This window comes from Pristiophorus japonicus, chromosome 13, assembly GCF_044704955.1.
Source record: "Pristiophorus japonicus isolate sPriJap1 chromosome 13, sPriJap1.hap1, whole genome shotgun sequence".
NCBI lineage: Eukaryota > Metazoa > Chordata > Chondrichthyes > Pristiophoridae > Pristiophorus > Pristiophorus japonicus.
The window spans coordinates 75,451,821-75,471,468 of record NC_091989.1 but is presented as its reverse complement, the minus strand read 5'-3'; the positions used below and the strand labels follow the sequence as shown (position 1 = coordinate 75,471,468).

Here is a 19,648-nt window from a genome sequence, read left to right as displayed (position 1 = left end):
GCCTATCTATTCCCTTTACAATTGAATCCCCTATCACTATCGCTCTCCCACTCTTTTTCCTGCCCTCCTGTGCAGCAGAGCCAGCCACGGTGCCATGAATTTGGCTGCTGCTGCCCTCCCCTGATGAGTCATCCTCCCCCAACAGTACCATAGAAACATAGAAACATAGAAAATAGGTGCAGGAGTAGGCCATTCGGCCCTTCTAGCCTGCACTGCCATTCAATGAGTTCATGGCTGAACATTCAACTTCAGTACCCCCTTCCTGCTTTCTCACCATACCCCTTGATTCCCCTAGTAGTAAGGACTTCATCTAACTCCTTTTTTAATATATTTAGTGAATTGGCCTCAACAACTTTCTGTGGTAGAGAATTCCACAGGTTCACCACTCTCTGGGTGAAGAAATTCCTCCTCATCTCGGTCCTAAATGGCTTCCCCCTTATCCTTAGACTGTGTCCCCTGGTTCTGGACTTCCCCAACATTGGGAATATTCTTCCTGCATCTAACCTGTCTAAACCCGTCAGAATTTTAAACGTTTCTATTAGGTCCCCTCTCATTCTTTGTATCTGTTTTGCAGGGGAATGACCGCAGGGGACCCCTGCACTACCTTCCTTGCACTACTCTTCCTGTTGGTCTTCCATTCCCTATCTGGCTGTGGACCCTTTACCTGCGATAAGACCAACTCACTAAATGTGCTACTCACGACATTCTCAGCATCGTGGATGCTCCAGAGTGAATCCACCCGCAGCTCCAGTGCCGCAATGCGATCCGTCAGGAGCTGGAGGCGGATACACTTCCCGCACACGTAGTCGTCAGGGACACCGGAAGCGTCCCTGACTTCCCACATAGTACAGGAGGAGCATAACACGTGTCCGAGCTCTCCTGCCATGACTTAACCCTTAGATACTCTTAAATTGTCAACAACAATGCTAAAGGTTACTTACTTATAAAAGAAAAAGAAAAAGAAAAACTACTCCCCAATCACCAGCCAATCACTTACCCACTTGGCTGTCATGTCACCTTTTGATTTCTCTCTACTTCTATTTTGCCTCCCTGCTGCAGCTGCACAAGCCCCGCCTCTCCGACCTCGGACTGACCCTCCGACCCCGGACTGACCCTCCGACTCCGGACTCACCCTCCGACCCCGGACTCACCCTCCGACCCCGGACTCACCCCTCCGACCCCGGACTCACCCTCCGACCCCGGACTCACCCTACGACCCCGGACTCACCCTCCGACCCCGGACTCACCCTCCGACCCCGGACTCACTCCTCCGACCCCGGACTCACCCTCCGACCCCGGACTCACCCTACGACCCCGGACTCACCCTCCGACCCCGGACTCACCCTCCGACCCCGGACTGACCCTCCGAACCCGGACTCACCCTCCGACCACGGACTCACCCTGCCCAAACTCCTCCTCCTCCGTACCTTTATAGGCCTCTCCGACCCCGGACTGGTGCCGCCCAACTACCCGAATTCCTCCTCCGACGTACCTTTATAGGCCTCTCCGACCCCGGACTGGTGCTGTCCAACTACCCGAACTCCTCCTCCTCCGACGTACCTTTATAGGCCTCTCCGACCCCGGACTGGTGCTGCCCAACTACCCGAACCCCTCATCCTCCGACGTACCTTTATAGGCCTCTCCGACCCCGGACTGGTGCTGCCCAACTACCCGAACCCCTCCTCCGACGTACCTTTATAGGCCTCTCCGACCCCGGACTGGTGATGCCCAACTACCCGAACCCCTCATCCTACGTACCTTTATAGGCCTCTCAGACCCCGGACTGGTGATGCCCACCTACCCGAACCCCTCATCCTACGTACCTTTATAGGCCTCTCAGACCCTGGATTGGTGCTGCCCAACTACACGAACCCCTCCTCCGACGTACCTTTATAGGCCTCTCCGACCCCGGACTGGTGCTGCCCAACTACTCGAACCCCTCCTCCTACGTACCTTTATAGGCCTCTCAGACCCCGGACTGGTGCTGCCCAACTACCCGAACCCCTCATCCTACGTACCTTTATAGGCCTTTCCGACCCCGGACTGGTGATGCCCAACTACCCGAACCCCTCCTCCGACGTACCTTTATAGGCCTCTCCGACCCCGGACTGGTGATGCCTAACTACCCGAACTCCTCCTCCTCCGACGTACCTTTATAGGCCTCTCCGACCCCGGACTGGTGATGCCCAACTACCCGAACCCCTCCTCCGACGTACCTTTATAGGCCTCTCCGACCCCGGACTGGTGATGCCCAACTACCCGAACCCCTCATCCTACGTACCTTTATAGGCCTCTCCGACCCCGGACTGGTGCTGCCCAACTACCCGAACCCCTCCTCCTACGTACCTTTATAGGCCTCTCCGACCCCAGACTGGTGCTGTCCAACTACCCGAACCCCTCCTCCGACGTACCTTTATAGGCCTCTCCGACCCCGGACTGGTGCTGCCCAACTACCCGAACCCCTCATCCTACGTACCTTTATAGGCCTCTCTGACCCCGGACTGGTGCTGCCCAACTACCCGAACTCCTCCTCCGACGTACCTTTATAGGCCTCTCCGACCCCGGACTCGCACTGCCCAACTTATTCCATTATTGCTCAAAAATCTGTCCATCTCCGTCTTAAATATATTCAATGACCCAGTCACCACAGCTCTCTGGGGCTGAGAATCCCACAGATTTAGAACCCAGTGAGAGAAGAAATTTTTCTTCATCTCAATTTTAAATGGGCGGCCCCTTATTCTAAGACTATGTCCCCTAGTTTTAGTTTCCCCTATGAGTGGAAATATCCTCTCTACATCCACCTTGTCGAGCCCCCTCATTATTTTATGTTTCGATAAGATCACCTCTCATTCTTGTGAACTCCAATTTGTATAGGCCCAACCTACTCAACCTATCCTCGTAAATCCACTACCTCATCTCCAGAATCAACCTTGTGAACCTTCTCTGAACAGCCTCTAAAGCAAGTATATCCTTTCTTAAAGAAGGAGACCAAAACTGTACGCAGTACTCCAGGTGTGACCTCACCAATACCCTGTACAGTTGTAACAGGACTTCTCTGCTTTTATACTCTACCCCCTTGCAATAAAGGCCAACATCCCATTTGCCTTCCTGATTACTTGCTGCACCTACATACTAACTTTTTGTGTTTCATGCACAAGGACCCCCAGGTCTCTCTGTACTGCAGCACTTTGCAATTTTGCTCCATTTAAATTACAATTTTCTTTTCTATTTCTTCTGCCAAAGTGGATAACCTCACATTTTCCCACATTATACTCCATCTGCCAAATTTTTGCCCATTCACTTAGCCTGTCTATATCCCTTTGCAGTTTTTTTGTGACCTCCTCACAATTTGCTTTCCCACCCATCTTTGTATCATCAGCAAACTTGGCTACATTACACTCGGTCCCTTCATCCAAGTTATTAATATAGATTGTAAATAGTTGGGGACCCAGCACTGATCCCTGCGGCACCCCACTAGTTACTATTTGCCAACCGGAAAATGACCCATTTAACCCGACTCTGTTTTCTGTTAGTTAGCCAATCCTCTATCAATGCTAATATATTACCCCCAACCCCATGAACTTTTATCTTGTGCAGTAACCTTTTATGTGGCACCTTGTCGAATGCCTTCTAGAAACGTTGATTGAGGGATAAATATTGGCCAGGACTCAGGGAATAACTCCCCTGCTCTTCTTCAAAATATTGCCATGGGATCTTTTACATCCACTTGAGAGGGAAGATGGGGCCTCGGTTTAAAGTCTCATCCAAAAGACAGTGCGGCACTCCCTCAGTACTGCCCCTCCGACAGTGCAGCGTCCCTCAGTACTGCCCCTCCGACAGTGCAGCATCCCTCAGTACTGCCCCCCCGACAGTGCGGCGCTCCCTCAGTACTGCCCCTCCGAGAGTGCAGCACTCCCTCAGTACTGTCCCTCTGACAGTGCGGCACACCCTCAGTACTGTCCCTCTGACAGGGTAATCTGGGGCTGAGTAGTCGTAACCCCAGTTCCCAGTGTCCGATCTATTCCTCCAGGTCCAGTTGTGAGCCAGGCTGGCTGGTCAGTCGACAATGTTGACCACTACCCGACTCGAGCATCACACTCGCACCTGGGCCACAGAGGTAGACTCTGCTCCAACCCTCCATTGCTCAGCCTGTCATTGTTGGAGCCACCTTGACCCCAAAGACCAGAGTTGTCTGTTTGAAGAGCTGAATTACTGATGCAAGCTTGAGATATTTACCCATCAAAATAGCTCAAACCAATTTGAAAACTTAAGAAGTTATCAGTGATTGTTGAAAAAGAAAGCCTTGTATTTTTATAATCTTATTACCCGTCGTAGAGGTGTAGAGGTGTGTCACACCATTTCTCATAGAAGTGGTGCGCTGACTGTTAGGCAAACACAATGGCCATTTTGTGCACAGCACGGTCCCACAAACAGCAATGAATTCTGTTTATCAGTATATCTGTTTGTGGTGTTCGTTGAGGGCGAAATGTTGGCCAGGACATGGTGAGAACTCCCTAACCTTCTTTGAGCTACAGATCACCCAGGATCTGGTTCAATGGCAGTTCAGGCTCGAGGGGCCGAGTGACCTCCTCCTGTTTCCATGAATTGTGCTGGTGGATCTTTACATAGAATGAAATAGAATGTACAGCACGGGAACAGGCCATTCGGCCCAACTGCTCCCTGCCAGTATTTATGCTCCACACAAGCCTCCTCCCATCCCATTTCCTCGAACCCTAACCGTCTACTGCTTTCCCCCTCACAGGTTTATCTAGCTTCCCCTTAAATACACGGCCTGACAGGGCGGTGGGAGCAGATTCAATGATAAGTTTCAAACGGGAATTGGATAAATACTTGAAAAGGAAACATTTGCTGGGCTACGGGGAAAGAGTGGGGCTAATTGGAGAGCTCTGGCAAAGAGCCGGGACAGGCACGATGGGCCGAATGACCTCCTTCTAGAATTCTATGATCTATGCTATTCGCCTCAACTACTCTAGGTGGCAGCGTGTTACACATTATCACCACTCTCTTTTACTATGTTAAGGGTGTTATGGCCCCTTGTCTTGGTCTCCCCACAATGCCTACCTGAGCTATTGAAACAGGCAAGGCAATCTTGATCTGTGCCTTCATCTGAAGGATATTGTTAGAAGCTGTCATTGCGGAATCATACGCAGTCCCTCGAAATCGAGGAAGACTTGCTTCCACTCTAAAAGTGAGTTCTCAGGTGACTGAACAGTCCAGTACGGGAATTACAGTCTCTGTCACAGGTGGGACAGACAGTGGTTGAAGGAAAGGGTGGGTGGGGAATCTGGTTTGCCGCACGCTCCTTCCGCTGCCTGCGCTTGGTTCCTGCATGCTCTCGGTGTTGAGACTCAAGGTGCTCAGTGCCCTCCCTCCACTTAGGGCGGTCTTGGGCCAGGAACTCCCAGGTGTCGGTGGGGATGTTGCACTTTATCAGGGAGGCTTTGAGGGTGTCATTGAAATGTTTCCTCTGCCCACCTGGGGCTCACTTGCCGTGTAGAAGTTCCGAGTAGAGAGCTTGCTTTGAGAGTTTTGTGTCGGGCATACGAACAATGTGACCCGCCCAACGGAGCTGGTCGAGTGTGATCAATGCTTCGATGCTGGGGATGTTGGCCTGATCGAGAACACTGACGTTGGTGCGTCTGTCCTCCCAGGGGATTTGCAGGACCTTGCGGAGACATTGTTGGTGGTATTTCTCCAGCGATTTGAGGTGTCTACTGTATATGGTCCACGTCTCTGAGCCATACAGGAGGGCGGGTATTACTACAGCCCTGTAGACCATAAGCTTGGTGCCAGATTTGAGGGCCTGGTCTTCAGACACACTCTTCCTCAGGCGGCCGATGGCTGCGCTAATGATGCTCTGGCACCTGCTCGACTATGTCATCGTTCGAGCCATGGATCGCAAGGATGTGCGCATCACCCACGCCATTACAGGAGCTGACGACTGCTGGACGGACCACCGCCTAATCCGCTCCGTGATCAACATTAATATAGTCCCAAAACGACGATGGCAACAGAAGCAGTGCCGCAGAAAAATCAACGCGGGGGCACTCAAAGACCCAGCTAAAGAGCCCTATGCATTGTGAAATAGTCACAGTGACACTGCATGTTGTAACTAATCACTTGGATTCTTTGTTGAGTCACCTTGTTCTAGAGGTGGAAACTGGTGAATCCAGCTCTGGTGATGCAAGATGTTTTGACAGCATTTATATTATTTGTGTGGAGCTGAAATCTCTATCGACTGCAAGTTAAATGTTTACCTTTGCAAGTAAAATAATATTGGATGGGAAATCATGAGGGCACATGCCTGAATTCTCGATTGCTCTTGGCCGGGAGCACTTAACAGTGTCTTGTCAAGGAATGGTATGTGGGAGGCAGAGGGAGAAAGTAAATGAAATCACAGCGGAACGTACATATATGATTTCAGGTGTTTCTTGGTATACCGAGAATGATCAGTTGGGTTTCCGCCATATTCTGGACCAGGATTTTGGAAAGCCTCCAATCGGCCGAGGAGGTCAAACAGTTGAAGAGGGACCGAGACCCACTGTGCAGACATGTCATGTTGCACTCCACACCACTGCTAGAAGCGCAGCACCTCCTTCAAGGTACAAGTCAGGAGTGTGATGGAATGGCCACTCCTCCCCTGGATGGGTGCAGCTCAAATGACACTCGAGAGGCTCGACACCATCCAGGAGAGAGCAGTTCATTCGATCGTGGCCCCGGCACGGGATTCGATATCCATGCCCCTGCCCCACCAGCGTGCTGTGGCTGCAGTGTGTGCAATCTGTAGGATGCACTGCAGCAAATCGCCATGGCTTCTTCAATAGCACCTCCCTCCCCTGCGACTTCTACCACCGAGAAAGACAAGAGCAGCAATGTTGTGGGATCAACATCACCTGTCGGTTCCACACTCAGGAACGCTCAGCACATTGTGCTCTGTGGAGGGAGAAACAGAGTTAACATTTCAGGTCAATGGCCTTTCATCAGAACTGGAAGAAGTTCGAGATTGTAAGCAAGTATAGAGGCAGAGAAAAGGTGGGGGGGAGAACAAAGGGGAGGGTCAAATATTTGCAAACAAAATGCAAAGGATGTAGTGCATCAAGGTAATTTTAAGCAGTTTATGATACTTTACGTTGATGGGGTAATATACTAGCGTGGATAGAGGATTCGTTAACAGACAGAAATCAGAGAGTAGACATAAACGGGTCATTTTCGGTTTGGCAGGCTGTGACTGGTGGGGTACCGCAAGGATGTTGGGCCCCAGCTATTCACAATCTATATTAATGACTTAGATGAAGGGACCGAGAGTAAGGTATACAAGTTTTCTCACGCTACAAAACTAGGTGGGAAAATAAGCTGTGAGGAAGATACAAAGAGCCTGCAAAGGGATATAGAAAGGTTAAGTGAGTGGGCAATGAGAGGGCAGATGCAGTATAATGTGGGGAAATGTGAAGTTATCCATTTTGATAGGAAGAATAGAAAAACAGATTTGGGGAGAAATTCGTGTGCCTTGCGCCACACGTTAGTGCCAGGGAATGACGGTAAACTGGCGTTGACAGCTGTAACGACAGCTGATGCTGGTTCCACTGCTGCACGCCATATTGGTGTTGCCGATCGCACTGCTGGTAACCTTGATCTCCAGGGAGCTCGCCATCACGGAGATTGTGACATCAGTGAATGTGCAATACACACTGGAACCCGATCTCCCAACTTCGTTTAAGTCCTTGTACTTACCGGCTGGAGAAAGCAGCAACAGGTTGAGCTGGCGTGCAGCAGCAGGAAGCCGGCTCCAGTGATGCTATTTAAAGGGACCATCACCAATCACTCGCACCCGACAGGGTTTTGCAGTTTGAGTGGTTGTGTGCTACTTCCTGCTACTGGAAGAGATTTCCTTAGTCATTTCAAAGTTCTTTGTTATCAGGGTGTGGTCTGGCAAGTGCAAAACTCCCTCATTATTTTTGAAAGGTTTCAAAGTACAACACTTGTGAAAAATCACTCACTCACTTAACGAATCCTCACCGTCAATGCCCAATATCCTGGCAGCTGCCACAATGCCTTCATCCTGCGCCAGGCCGGTGTGCCAGTCACCACATCAAGCTCACGGCTGGCTGCTCGGAGACTAGGGCTATCTGCCTAGCACATGACTCCCCTCCACAACCCCACCACCCCCGCCCAGCACTCGTACAACGACATCCATGCCGCCACCAGGAACATCGGCCTGCTGAAGTAATGTTTCCGCTGCCTTGACGGCTCAAGGGAGCCCTCCAGTACTCACTGAGCAGTTGTCCCATTTCAGGGTAGTCTGCTGCCTGCTTCACAACCTGGCCATCATGAGGGCCCAGCCCATCGCAGCAGGGATTGCAGGACCCCCTCAGGAGGAGGATGAGGCTGAGGAAGCTGAACATGAGGGGAGGACGAAGACAAGGAGGAGGAACAGGAGGGAGGGAGGAGACAATCGGCCTTCTGAACGGGCTGTCCATGATTGGCTCATCAGACTATGATTGGAATGAATGAAAGCCCAGATCCTCATAGCTCACCATATCCCCATCATACCATCCCTGTCTCACACCAGATCACAGCATCCTCCTGGGCACAAGGAGAGACACTACAAAATATTTCAAATAAAATTCATAAATGTATCTATAAACATATCACACATCACGTGAATTCTAATGACCCTTGTGAATATCTGTCATTGTGTGCAAGGTGTGAGATGTGGGTGTGAGTGTTGCTGGGTAGAGATTGTTGGTGGGTGAGTGCTGGAGGTGTGGTACATTGAGCAGTGTGTGAAGCTTGGAAACATAGAAAATAGGTGCAGGAGTAGGCCATTCGGCCCTTTGAGCCTGCACCACCATCCAATAAGATCATGGCTGATCATGCACTTCAGTACACCATTCCTGCTTTCTCTCCATACCCCTTGATCCCTTTAGCCGTAAGGGCCACATCTAACTCCCTTTCGAATATATCTAATGAACTGGCCTCAACAACTTTCTGTGGTAGAGAATTCCACAGATTCACAATTCTCTGAGTGAAGAAGTTTCTCCTCATCTCGGTCCTAAATGGCTTACCCTTTATCCTTAGACTGTGTCCCCTGGTTCTGGGCTTCCCCAACATCGGGAACATTCTTCCTGCATTTAACCTGTCCAGTCCCATCAGAATTTTATATGTTTCTTTGAGATCCTCTCTCAATCTTCTAAATTCCATTGAATATAAGCCTAGTCGATCCAGTCTTTCTTCATATGTCAGTCCTGTCATCCCGGGAATCAGTCTGGTGCACTCCCCCAATAGCAAGAATGTCCTTCCTCAGATTAGGAGACCAAAACTGTACACAATATTCAAGGTGTGGCTTCACCAAGGCCCTATACAACTGTAGTAAGACCTCCCTGCTCCTATACTCAAATCCTGTTGCTATGAAGGCCAATATGCTATTTGCCTTCTTCACCGCCTACTGTACCTGCATGCCAACTTTCAATGACTGATGTACCATGACACCTAGGTCTCGTTGCACCTTCCCTTTTACTAATCTGTCACCATTCAGATAATATTCTGCCTTCCTGTTTTTACCACCAAAGTGGATAACCTCACATTTATCTACATTATACTGCATCTGCCATGTATTTGCCCACTCACCTAACCTGTCCAAGTCACTCTGCAGCCTCTTAGCATCCTCCTCACAGCTCACACCGCCACCCAGCTTAATGTCATCTGCAAACTTGGAGATATTGCATTCAATTCCTTCGTTTAAATCATTAATGTATATTTTAAATAGCTTGGGTCCCAGCACTGAACCTTGCAGTACCCCACTAGTCACTGCCTGCCATTCTGAAAAGGACCCGTTTATCCCGACTCTCTGCTTCCTGTCTGCCAACCAGTTCTCTATCCATGTCAGTACATTACCCCCAATACCATGTGTTTTAATTATGCACACTAATCTCTTGTGTGGGACCTTGTCAAAAGCCTTTTGATAGTCTAAATACACCACATCCACTGGCTCCCCCTTGTCCACTCCACTAGTTACATTCTCAAAAAATTCTAGAGATTTTTCAAGCATGATTTCCCTTTCATAAATCCATGCTGACTTGGACTGATCCTGTCACTGCTTTCCAAATGCGCTGCTATTTCATCTTTAATAATTGATTCCAACATTTTCCCCACTGCTGAGGTCAGGCTAACCGGTCTATAATTACTCGCTTTCTCTCTCCCTCCTTTTTTAAAAAATGGGGTTACGTTAGCTACCCTCCAGACCATAGGAACTGATCCCGAGTCGATAGACTGTTGGAAAATGACCACCAATGCATCCACTATTTCTAGGGTCACTTCCTTAAGTACTCTGGGATGCAGACTATCAGGCCGTAGGGATTTATCGGCCTTCAATCCCATCAATTTCCCTAACACAATTTGCTGACTAATAAGGATTTCCTTTAGTTCCTCCTTCTCGCTAGATCCTTGGTCCCCGAGTATTTCCGGAAGGTTATTTGTGTCTTCCTTCGTGAAGACAGAACCAAAGTATTTGTTCAATTAGTCTGCCATTTCTTTGTTCTCCATTATAAATTCACCTGATTCTGACTGTAAGGGACCCACATTTGTCTTCACTAATCTTTTTCTCTTCATGTATCTGTAGAAGCTTTTGCAGTCAGTTTTTATGTTCCCTGCAAGCTTACACTCATATTATATTTTCCCCCTCCAAATTAAACTCTTTTTCCTCTTTTGCTGAATTCTAACTTCCTGCCAGTTCTCAAGTTTGCTGCTTTTTTTGGCCACTTTTTTGCCTCTTCCTTGGATATAACACTATCCTTAAATTCCCTTGTTAGCCACGGTTGAACCACCTTCCCCGTTTTATTTTTACTCCAGACAGGGATGTACAATTGTTGAAGTTCATCCATGTGATCTTTAAATGTCTGCCATTGCCTATCCACCATCAACCCTTTAAATATCATTTGCCAGTCTATCCTAGCCAATTCATGTCTCATACCATCAAAGTTACCTTTCCTTAAGTTCAGGAGCCTAGTCTCTGAATTAACTGTGTCACTCACCATCTTAATGAAGAATTCTACCATATTATGGTCACTCTTCCCCAAGGGGCCTCGCACATCAAGATTGCTAATTAATCCTCTCTCATTACACATCACCCAGTCTAGGATGGCCAGGTCTCTCATTGGTTCCTCGACATATTGGTCTCGAAAACCATCCCTTATACACTCCAAAAAATCCTCCTCCACTGTTTTGCAACCAATTTGTTTAGCCCAATCTATATGTAGATTAATGTCACCCATGATAGCTGCTGTACCTTTATTGCACGCATCCCTAATTTCCTGTTTGATGCCATCCCCAACCTCACGATGACTGTTTGGTGGTCTGTACACAACTCCCACTAGCATTTTCTGCCCTTTGGTGTTCCGCAGCTCTACCCATACAGATTCCACCTCATCCAAGCTAATGTCCTTTCTTACTATTGCGTTAATCTCCTCTTTAACCAGTAATGCTACCCCACCTCCTTTCCTTTCAGTCTATCTTTCCTGAATATTGAAAACCCTTGGATGTTGAGTTCCCAGCCTTTGTCACCCTGGAGCCATGTCTCCGTAATCCCAATTACATCATATCGGTTAACAGCTATCTGCGCAGTTAATTCATCCACCTTATTACGAATGCTCCTCGCATTGAGACACAGAGCCTTCAGGCTTGTTTTTTTTTAACACTCTTTGCCCTTTTAGAATTATGTTGTAATATGGCCCTTTTTGATTTTTGCCTTGGGTTTCTCTGCCCTTCACTTCTACTTTTCTCCTTTATACCTTTTGCTTCTGACCCCATTTTACTTCCCTCTGTCTGCCTGCATAGATTCCCATCCCCCTGCCATATTAGTTTAAACCCTCCCTAATAGCACTAGCAAACACTTGCCCTAGGACATCGGTTCCAGTTCTGCCCAGGTGCAGACCGTCCAGTTTGTACTGGTCCCACTTCCCCCAGAACCGGTTCCAAAGTCCCAGGAATTTGGATCCCTCCGTCTTGCACCATTCCTCAAGCCACGTATTCAACCTAACTATCCTGCTATTTCTACTCTGACGAGCACGTGGCACTGGTAGCAATTCTGAGATTACTATCTTTTGAGGTCCTACTTTTTAATTTAACTCCTAGCTCCCTAAATTCATCTTGTAGGACCTCATCCCACTTTTCACCTATATCACTGGTACCTATATGCACCACGACAACTGGCTGTTCACCCTCCCCCTCTAAAATGCCCTGCAGCTGCTCCAAGACATTCTTGACCCTTGCATCAGGGAGGCAACATACCATCCTGGAGTCTCATTTGCGGCCGCAGAAACACCTATCTATTCCCCTTACAATCGAATCCCCTATCACTATCGCTCTCCCACTCTTTTTCCTGCCCTCCTACACAGCAGAGCCACCCATGGTGCCATAAACTTGGCTGCTGCTGCCCTCCCCTGATGGGCCATCTCCCCCAACAGTATCCAAGGTGGTATATCTGTTTTGGAGGGAGGATGACCGCAGGGGACCCCTGTACTACCTTCCTTCCACTGCTCTTCCTGATGGTCACCCATTCCCTCTCTGGCTGTGTAACCTTTACCTGCGGTGTGACCAACTCACTAAACATGCTTGTGGTACAGATGGTGGTATGGTGAATGGCGGCAGTTTAGGAAAAGGGGAGATGCAATGAGCCCTGGATGTCAAGGTTCATCAGTCATTGAAAGTTGGCATGCAGGTACAGCAGGCGGTGAAGAAGGCAAATCGTTTGTTGACCTTTATAGCTAGGGGGTTTGAGTATAGGAGCAGGGAGGTCTTACTGGAGTTGTACAGGACCTTAGTGAGGCCTCACCTGGAATATGGTGTTCAGTTTTGGTCTCCTAATCTGAGGAAGAACATTCTTGTTATTGAGAGAATGCATCGAAGGTTCACCAGACTGATTCCAAGGATGGCTGGACTGTCATACTGGGCCTTTATTCACTGGAGTTTAGAAGGATGAGAGGGGATCTCATAGAAACGTATAAGATTCTGACGGGACTGGACAGGTTAGATACGGGAACAATGTTCCCGATGTTGGGGAAGTCCAGAACCAGGGGACATAGTCTTAGAATAAGGGGTAGGCCATTTAGGACTGAGATGAGGAGAAACTTCTTCACTCAGAGAGTTGTTAACCTGTGGAATTCCCCGCCACAGAGAGTTGTTGATGCCAGTTCATTGGATATATTCAAGAGGGAGTTAGATATGGCCCTTACTGCTAAAGGGATCAAGGGGTATAGAGAGAAAGCAGGAAAGGGGTACTGAGGGAATGATCAGCCATGAGCTTATTGAATGGCGGTGCAGGCTCGAAGGGCCAAATGACCTACTCCTGCACCTATTTTCCATGTGTCTATGTTTCTATGTAGCATTTGTTGAAGCCTTCACTCACCTCGACCAACCATGTGAGGTCGTTAAACTTCTTCCTGCACTGGGTGTGGGACCTGGGGAGCACATTGCTGCCTGTCACATGGCTCGCTATCTCCCAGCACCTGGTGCGGCAGACCTGTGGCGAGGGCCTCCCTCCAGTTGGTACAGGACCGCCCACCTTCTCTCCACCGCTAAAACCAAGGCCACCAAAGCTTCCTCGGGAAACCCCCGGGCTCTCTTCCTGGGGCGGTGATCTGCCCTCAAGATTTGTAAATAATTGCCCCTTCTCTTTGTCCTTCTTCTTATGTTTGTTGAGGCAGCTGCTCATCCAACAATGCTGAGAATTTCTTCTCTCAGAGGGTCATGAATCTTTGGAATTCTCTACCGTAGAAGAGCCGCGGTGGCTTGAATATATTGAAGGCTGAGATAGACAGATTCTTGAACTATCGGGGAGTCAAGGGTAATGACAGGAAAGTGGAGTTGAGGCCAAGATCAGATCAGCCATGATCTCATTGAATAGCGGAGCAGGCTTGAGGGGTCGAATGGCCTACTCCTGCTCCTATTTCTTATGTTCTTGTGTTATTAGAATGAGAGCCTGCATGACCAATGAACCTCCCCTTTAAGCAGTGAAAAAATCCAGTGGCAATCAATGGGGGGAAAATTCCCATCGGTGGCTTCCTTTGGACAAACGCCTCCGACCCGAAAATGTTTACGAAAATACCTGGTGGTCCGGGAGGAACCTTCGATTGCGGTCGGAGGCCTTCATTCGATGCGCAGCGTACAGGGACAGGACTTCCTCGTGCATAGGGAAATGCTGGAGTCACGTGGGCCTGGACCACCAATCACGGAGCAGTATTCTCATTGATAAAATTGGGAACTCTGATTTTCCAAGTTCCCATTACTATCAATGAGAAAAACCCCGTAAACCAAAACACATCATAAATAAATAAAACACCTCACATATTTAAAATTAATTGAAATTAAAGTTCATTAAATGTTTTAGAAAAAAATATATATTTTGGAATTTTTTTTAATGTGTTTTAATAGGGTTTAAAATAAACTTACCTTAATGGACAGGGTTTTTAACATAAAAATGTATGATTATATTTCATTTTTATATGTTTTAAAACTCTTACGCTGGCAAAAGTAAGCTATGTTGCTGCTTTTACCAGGTGTAAGAGTTTGACGGACATTTGCTGGGCATGAGTTGGGCAAATAGCCCAATCTCTCCCGCACGGAAGTCCTTCTCCCGGGGATGCTGAGGATCTGTCTCGAGAAATCTTGACAGATCAGAAAAGCCGGATTTCGGCGCATGTGCATCGCGCCCCGATAACTGGCTTTTGCCAGGCCTCGCCGGGTCTGTGCGCACTCCGTACGCACCCAGCGAGGCCGGGATTTTCAGCCCATTACTTGTGTTTAGACTACACCCTATATTGCTCCATCTTTTCAGTGTAACGCCAACGAGCTTGGGTTTTTAGATGAGAATCATAACTGCAATTATTTTAATGAGGAGTTAGGGCGAATTTTGCATGCAGTCTAGACGATTTTCAAATGGCGCTACTTAACCATTTTTAGTCTAAACACCGCCCATTCCTTGGCTACAACCAATTTCCAGACCTATTTTTTAATTGGTGAGAAACTGTTAAATGTTGTTCAGAGCGATTTAGCTGTCCTTGTACAGGAAACAAAGTTAGCATGCAGGTACAGCAAGCAAGTAGGAAGGCAAATGGCATGTTGACCTTTATTGCAAGGGTTTGGAGTACAGGAGTAATGAAGTCTTGTTACAATTGTACAGGGCCCTGGTGAGACCACACCTGGTGTACTGTGCAGTTTTGGTCTCCTTATCTGGGGAAGGATATACTTGCCTTAGAGGTGATGCAACAAAGGTTCACCAGATTGATTCCTGGGATGAAAGGGCTGTCCTATGAGGTGAGATTGAGTAGATTGAGCCTATAGTCTCTGGAGTTTAGAAGAATGAGAGGTGATCTCATTGAAACATACAAGATTCTGAGGGGGATTGACAGGATAGATGCTGAGAGGTTGTTTCCCCCGGGCTGGAGAGTCTAGAACCAGGGGTCACAGTCTCAGGATAAGGGGTCGACCATTTAAGACTGAGATGAGGAGGAATTCCTTCTCTCAGAGGGTGGTGAATCTTTGGAATTCTCTACCCCAAAGTACTGTGGATGTAGAGTCTCTGAATATATTTAAGGCTGAGATGGATAGATTTTTGGACTCTGGGGGAATCAAGGGATATGGGGACAGTGCAGGAAAGTGGAGGTGAGGTGGAAGATCAGCCATGATCTTATTAAATGTCGGAGCAGGCTCGAGGGGCCGAGTGGCCTACTCCTGCTCCTATTTCTTATGTTCTTGTGTTCTTACATTGTGATGTACAACATCTCAACAACATATTTGTGTGTGTCCATCAACTGGGCTGCAATGAGTGTGGAAACATCCACCTTTGGTTGTTTGCAGAAGAGATCTGGATTTCTTATAACTCCCGATTTGAATTTTTCCAATCAGGATTTTGCCCTTTCAAAGCCCTTACATCCCAGCCAAATTCCCGACACACTCTCTCTGGTGCACTTTCCTCCTCATACCCTCAGCTCCTCCCCAGCCATTGTTTCAGGTTCAACCTCAGTATAAATTCAATCCCAAGTTGTGCTTCCAACATCATATTCTCTCCATCACAAAGACTGCCCACTTCTACCTCTGTAATATCACCCCCTCTCCACACCTATCTTAGCTCATCTGCTGCTGAAACCTTCATCCACGCCTTTGCCACCTCCAGACTCAACAAGTTCATTGCTGTCCTTCAACCCCTGTAAACTTCAGCTCCTCCAAACCCGCCCAGGCCCAGGCCCATTCGCCAATCACCTCAGCCTTGCTGATCTGCATTCACTCCAGTTCCCCCATATACCTCAATTTTCTAATTCTCATCCTTGTGTTTAAATGCCTTCATGGCTTTGTCCTGTTCTTTCTGTAACCTGCCCCAGCCCTACAACCCCCCCCCCCCTTGAATTCTCTGTCCTTTTGCCCCTTGTGCAAACTCGCACTTTGCAGCACCATACCTTCAGCCACATAGACCCCACTCTGTGGAACTCCCCCTAACCCTCTGCCTCTCCAGTTTCCCCCCCTCCACCATCAAAGCTCTCTTTAAACCCTTATCGTCACTGCTCCTAATATCTCATTCTTTGCTGCTTTTTCCTTATGACTCTTGTGAAGCAACTTGGCACAATTTTCTTGCACTGTCAGAGGTGAGACTTTCACATGAAATGTTAAACTGAGGCCATGTCTGCCCCCTAGAATGGTTGTAAATCATCCCACGGCACTATTCGAAGAACTGTGGAATTTTTCCAAGTGATCTGTTCAATATATATTCCTCAACCAACATCACTAAAACAAATGATCTGGTCACTATCTCATTGCTGTTTGTGGGAGCTTGCTGTGTGCAAATTGGCTGCCACGTTTCCTACATCATGATAGGCGGTCCCTCGAATGAGGATGACTTGCTTCCATGAGTTCACAGACGTTTCAATGAAGGACTCGATGTTCCAGTCCTGAACTCCAGTTGAGCGGGTGGAAGATGCCTGTGCGTGGATTTTTTTAACGTGTGGTGACCGTTGCACACCAGCCACCACACGGGCTTGACAGAGCTAGGTCTTGGTCCAGTGGCAAGGATTAACCAGGCTGGAGACCAGCTCTGCTGCACGGACCCAGTGCGTACACATATCGCAGTGTGGGCTGGCCCATGCTGCCCCTGGGCCCTCGCCTCTCCTGGGCCTGGTACCCTCATTCACCACGCTTCCTCTCCGATCTCTCGCCGCTCCTCCGCCACAAACACTCGCCGCACCTCCTCACCAAACATTCGCCACACCTTGGCCACGATCTCCCGCTGCACCTCCTCACCAAACATTCGGCGAACTTCCGCCACGATCTCTCGCCGCACCTCCTCACCAAACATTTGCCGAACCTCTGTCACGATCACCCACCAAATCTCAGCCACGATTCCTCATCACTCCTCCGCCCTGATCACTCGTCGCAAGTCCGCCACGACCTTCCCGCTCCTCTGCTGTACCAGGGCCCAGCCGATGCTCCTGCCCACGCTCCAACCAGCGACCTGGGTGCTGATGACGTCACCCAGTCGCCCATCTCGAAGCCGTCGCACATTTGTATCGGCTTGCGCTGGAAGCTGCAGTGGCCGTTCCAGCTCTTTTTATAGCCCCGACCTGCGGAGATATTCGCTCGTGTTTCCTACATTACAACAGTGATTACACTTCAAACAGTACTTAATTGGCTGTAAAGCGCTTTGGGAACTCCCGAGTTCGGGAAAGATGCTATAGAAATACAAGCGGTTGTTATTTTGGTTGAATGAGTTCTGCTGCAGCAGAGGATAGAGCAAATATTTCAATGTTCAATGTTCATTGATACTTCTTACGGAAAAGTAACTCTGTGGGTAGGCATTGTCATGGATAAGTATTCACCCGTAGAGTTCCTGCTTGTTCTGTCATCAGTACTGCTTATCTGGGGAGCTACCTACCCTATTAATGTCTTATTAAGTGTGTGGTGTACTGCACATGAAGAAGACTTTTCATATCAAGCACTATTACAAGTGCAGCCAGTGGGGAATAATTTTGTTCAAATGGATTTTGTGGCTGTGATCTTTTCAGCATTTTAGAAACATAGAAATTTACAGCGCAGAAGGAGGCCATTTCGGCCCATCATGTCCGTGCCGGCCGACAAAGAGCCGCACGGTCCTCGATCAGCAACCCTGGAGTATAATGTTGGAAAGTGTGAGGTCATGCACTTTGGCAGATAAAATCAAAGAGTAAGTTATTATTTCAATGGAGAAAGATTGCAAAGTGCCGCAGTACAGTGGGACCTGGGGGTACTTATGCATGAACACAAAAAGATAGTATGCAGGTACAGCAAGTGATCAGGAAGGCAAATGGAATCTTGGCCTTTATTGCAAAGGGGATAGAGTATAAAAGCAGGGAAGTCTTGCTACAGCTATACAAGGTATTGGTGAGGCCACACCTGGAATACTGCGTGCAGTTTTGGTTTCCATATTTACGAAAGGATATGCTTGCTTTGGAGGCAGTTCAGAGAAGGTTCACTCGTTTGATTCCGGGGATGAGGGGGTTGAGTTATGAGGAAAGGTTGGGCCTCTACTCATTGGAATTCAGAAGAATGAGAGGTGATCTTATCGAGACGTATAAGATTAGAAGGGGGCTTGACAAGGTGGATGCAGAGAGGATGTTTCCACTGATGTGGGAGACTAGAACTAGAGGGCATGATCTTAGAATAAGGGTCCGCCCATTTAAAACTGAGATGGGGAGAAATTTCTTCTCTGAGGGTTGTGAATCTGTGGAATTCGCTGCCTCAGAGAGCTGTGGAAGCTGGGACATTAAATAAATTTAAGACAGAAATAGACAGTTTCTTAAACGATAAGGGGATAAGGGGTTATGGGGAGCGGGCAGGGAAGTGGAACTGAGTCCATGATCATATCAGCCATGATCTTATTGAATGGCGGAGCAGGCTCGAGGGCCGTATGGCCTACTCCTGTTCCTATTTCTTATGTTACATATAAACCTATGAACAATGAACAATGGCGAAAAGGAAAAGAGCATCCGGCCTAACCAGTCTCCCCCCCCACCCCACCCCCCACACAACTGCGATAATCTATGTATCGTAACATTTTACATTCCACCCCAACCGGAGCTATGCGCGCTCCTGGGAGAGGCAAAAACCAGATAAAAACCCAGGAAAATTGGGGGGAAAAATCTGGGAAAATTCTTTGCCGACCCATCCAAGTGATCGAACCTAGTCCAGGAGACCATCCTGGCCGTATTCGATTCCCTGCATTACTTACCATCGTATCTGTGCCAGCCAACAAGAGGTTATCCAGTCTAATCCCAATTACCAGCTCTAGGTCCATAATCCTGCAGGTTATGGCACTTTAAGTGCCCATCCAACCATCTCTTAAAAGTGGTGAGTGTTTCTGCATCCACCACTCTTCCAGGCAGCGAGCTCCAGATCCCCACAACCCTCTCTGTGAAGAAGCCCCCCACCTCAAATCCTCTCTAAACCTTCCACCAACCACCTTAAACCTATGCCCCCTTGTAATTGATCCCTCCACCAATGGAAATAGGCCCCTGCTATCCATTATATCCAGGCCCCTCAAATGTTATATTCTCAACCCCCTCTGTTCCAATGAGAACAAACCCAGCCAATCCAATCTGTCCTCAAA

General features: G+C 48.3%; 1 protein-coding gene across 1 annotated transcript in view; it reads left to right on the top strand.

Annotated features, from left to right (window-relative positions):
- The window catches only part of tmcc3 (transmembrane and coiled-coil domain family 3), a 163,618-nt gene that overhangs the window by 36,960 nt on the left and 107,010 nt on the right, over positions 1 to 19,648 (top strand). The window lies entirely within an intron of this gene.